We start from the raw sequence: 4605 nt of genomic DNA on the forward strand, positions 1-4605 counted from the left end.
GACAGACAGGCACCTCCACTCACTACCAGGATCTGCCCTGAAGTGCAGGCTCCACACATGGGTCGGAGGCCTACTCAAGACCCGCACTGGACCACACGTATGTCAGAAATCTGAGGGAGATATAATGTGACTCCAGAACTCTGCCTTTCGTCTTCTCACAGAGGACAAAGACTAAGATATTTAGATAACAGCAGGAGCTGAGTATACCACAAGTGACTATAACAGTCATTGTACCTATGGAGAGAGAGATACCTGCCCATGAGATGAGGAGAAGTTGCCTCTAAGATTTTGGTAGTAAATTGCCATCAGATATTCTAGCCAAACATAAGTTATAGGTGCAAAGTAGGTCACTAGGAGACCACCAAGAACATTAAGATGTTGATGCCCTACTATGTGACTGTCCATATGTTTGGGCCTTAGTGGTAACCCAGGGCTGCTGACGTCATAATGGTGGCCACAAAATTCCAGGGGCACCTGAGAAAGAAGACAACATGGTGAAGCCCAGGAAAGGTTAGTGTGATAGTTTTTTATTTTTCCTCCACCATCTTTGAGCCTCTGAGTATACTTTGGGGTCTGGGGTCTGATAGATGGGTGGCAAACCTCAAAAACTTTGAGTTTTGGCCAAAAATGAAAATTATGGAATATTCGTAACAATCCTGGTTTGGTTACCTCTAGTAAGAAGATGAGCTCCATTGGTTAGAGCAAATGTTGGACATGGCAAATGTTCTTATTTTGGGGCAAACTTTAACCAGACTGGTCAACACTTTTTTGGACATTAGAAACTATTAGTAAAGCTTTGTAGGCAGAGTTGATGATCAGGGATCTCATAGGATCAAAAGGATCAATGGTCAAGTGAAAAAAATTGTTTTTATTTTACGAAATGGTAACAAATGATATCAGAAATGAGCAAAATTACAAGAGAATCAGATAAAATGTGATATTTTATTTTATTTTACTTCAGTGTGACAATATATATGGTGATAAAACTTTATACAGAAGGATAGTTGTTCCTCTTGTTTGTTATATAGGGCTATAAAGTAGTAGTATAAAAACTATATAGCTGTGCTTCTCCCCGGTTCTCATGAGCCTGTGTGCCGATGTCTCCAGACGGTATAACATGAATTAGGAGAGTGGGGCCTATAAGTAAGAAGATGATTGTCTATTTTCCTTTAACCCCTGTTAGTTTTTTCTACTTCCTTCCTTACTTTTGCCTTCCAAAAAACAAGTTTTTTTTTCTTTTTTTTTTTCCCTTTGACATAGCAATATGAGGACTTGTTTTTTGCAGGACAAATTGTAGTTACTAAGGGCACCATTTAATGCTCCATAAAATGTACTGACGAGAACAAAAAAAAAGGGGGAGAACACCGAGTATATAGTGTAAATGAGTTTGCAATGGATGTTGGAAATAATATACAGAGAAATGGACCAGTTTGTCCCTCACTTTCAGGTGTTGTGAATGAGTCACAACACCAATTGAGGCATAGAGGTGGAGGTGGCTGCAGAATCCACAGACTGGTCACCGAGGACCAGACGGTATTGGAAGGAAGGAGGCCAGCGGCTAGGGATGAATGTCTGCGCTCTCTAATTCACAGATTGGAATGTTGACAAGGTGAATAAAATATATGACCTTTATTGGACAAAAACATACTTCACAACGCGTTTCGAGCTCCACAAACTCTTCTTTAGGTGCACAATTACTTGCCAGGTGAGGTCAGATGTGTGACACGTCTCTAACTGCTGGCCTCCTTCCTTCCATAAAATGTACTGAGACGCTGGGAACAAAATTCAGAATGGGGTGGAATTGGAAAAAAATGCAGTATCGTCACTTTCCTATGAATTTTAGTTTTTAGCACCTTAAAATTAAAAACTTTGGTAGGGAGGGGAATTAGGCATTGCCATATTTCTGACACTGGTAACTTTTTTAGCTTGGCAAGTTGTAGTTTTTTTTATTGATATTGTTTTGGAGAATGTCTGATGTTTCGATAATTTTTTATTACTTTTTTTAAAGAGGAAAAACATATAAAAAATGGTGATTTGGGCATTTTGATGTTTTTTTTTCTCCCTGTTTGGGATAAATATTTGTATATTTTATTAGTGTGGGGATACCTGAGTGCAAAAAAGGCCAGTGCACCAAAGATGCCCCATGGTAATACCCATTTACACCAGAAGAGGGGGGAATAATACATTCTCCCCATCTCCCCAACATTGATTCTACCAGCCCCTTGTTTTGCTTAGATATTCCTGTACAGAGGTTTCATCACTGGCGGCTGACATACAGAACTAGTCACAATTCTGGACACACCTTTTTTTTCCCATGTTTTTTCTTAGTTTTTTTACTTTCGTCATTGTAGATTCATATTGAAGACATGAAAACTATGACGTCATGTTAAATGAAGAAATAAGGAAAAAAAGTTTGAAACATGTTATAGTTTAGAATCCTTTGCTTTGAGGATAGCTTTGCACACTCTTGGCATTCTCTCAGTTAGCTTCATGAGGTAGTCACCTGGAATGGTTTTCCGACAATTTTGAAGGCGTTCCCAGAGGTGCACCTCATCCCAAATCATTTCAATTGGGTTTAGATCAGCTGATTGTGGAGGCAGAGGTGTAACCTGAAGCTCCTGGGCCCCAAAGCAAAGTCTGTAATAGGGCCCATATATACATTTAGTATTTTATATAGCAAAGGGATCTTTGTGGCCCCTTTAGGGTTCATGGCTCAATTGTGACTCTTAACACTACATACCCTATAGTTACACTCCTGTGCAGAGGCCATGTTATCTGTTACCTCACTTTATCACACTCCTTCTTGTACATATAAATCTTACATAACCCGGAGGACAATATCTTGGCCGATGACTTTAGTTGGATTAGAGCCTGGTGATCTGTCTCCTTGGCTTCCTTGAATTTCATGTAACTGATGTTGCAAGTAATGACTCTTATCTGGATTTTATCTGAATCTGTTTTTTCTCTTCTTCCCCTACCTATTGTTTCTTGTCCTTGTCTGCTTTAGGGTTTGTTGTTTGCACTTTTACAGATAATATCAGACCCCTTCAGATCACATATGGATGACCTATCCTGTGGATAAATCATCAGTACAAAAAATCAGTTTGGGGTTTGGTGATGGATCACTTGTATCTATAGAGGTTTTATCTGTTACTGTAATAAACTCTGTGCTGAAAAAAAAAAAAAAAAACACTACGCAATTGGCAAGTGTTAGTCTATTATTAGGCTTAGTGGTCAGAGTGAAAATTAGATACAACTTTCTCTCAGGACTCCACACACACTAGCCCATCTGCGCTTTTTTAATAAATGAGTCATTCCAGCCTTCCAGCTCATCAATACTCCTTCAATGAACTCTGACCACTAGGAAATGGACCCCAGACCTAATAGTTTATATGAGTCAACTGCTTGTCAAACAGGGTATGTACACCTAACCCCTTTCTGGTCTTCCTCTCCGTTCCTCTTGTCAGTGTTGTGGCAAAGCAAAAAATCTGAGCCATTGTCTTAACATGCAGATAGTATAATATAGACATATTATTATATTATTACTAAAGGGAGGACCCGGCTTCGCACGGGTATATTACATTTTATGTTTGTGTAGTGGCCCCATAAAAAATGTCCAATTTTGCACTGGTGTATTTTGTATGTGGTTTGTGTGTATGTCCATAAGCGTTATGTGATTATGTGCATCTCATTTTGGATATCAGTGAAAAACCTGTGATCAGTTGTTATGGATACCTGGAGTAAAGCTGTATCTAATCCTTCCCCGTGTAGTATTGTGTTTAGACACAAGTATCTAATCCTTGTTGGTGTGGTACTGTGTGCAGATGCACATATCTAATCCTCCGGCGTGTGGTACTGTGTGCAGATGTGTGTATCTAATCCTCCCCCGTGTGGCATTGTGTGAAGAGGCACGTATCTAATCCTCCGGTAAGTGAAACTGTGTGCAGACGTGCATATCTAATCTTACGGTATGTGGTACTATGTGCAGACGCGCGTATCTAATCCTCTGGCATGTGGTACTGTGTGCAGACAGGTGTATCTAATCCTCTGGCGTGAGGTACTGTGTGCAGATGCGCGTATCTAATCCTCCCCCGTGTGGTACTGTGTGCTGAGACGCGTATCTAATTATCTGACATGTGGTACTGTGTGCAGAGGCATGTATCTAATCCTCCAAAGTGTGGTACTGTATGCAGACACACGTATCTAATCCTCCTCTGTGTGGTATTGTGTGAAGAGGCACGTATCTAATCCTGTGGCATGTGGTACTGTGTGCAGACGCGCGTATCTAATCCTCCCCATGTGGTACTGTGTGCTTAGACGCGTATCTAATTCTCTGGCTTGTGGTACTGTGTGCAGACACACGTATCTAATCCTCCCCTGTGTGGTATTGTGCAAAGAGGCACGTATCTAATCCTGCGGCGTGTGGAACTGTGTGTAGACGCGCGTATCTAATTCTACGGCATGTATTACTGTGTGCAGACGCGCCTATCTAATCCTACGCCATGTGGTACTGTGTGCAGATGTGCATATCTAATCCTCTGGCGTGTGGTACTGTGTGCAGATGCGCGTATCTATTTCTCTGTGTGGTACTGTGTGCTGAGACGC

The sequence above is a fragment of the Leptodactylus fuscus genome, chromosome 5 (assembly GCF_031893055.1).
Source record: "Leptodactylus fuscus isolate aLepFus1 chromosome 5, aLepFus1.hap2, whole genome shotgun sequence".
Taxonomy (NCBI): domain Eukaryota; kingdom Metazoa; phylum Chordata; class Amphibia; order Anura; family Leptodactylidae; genus Leptodactylus; species Leptodactylus fuscus.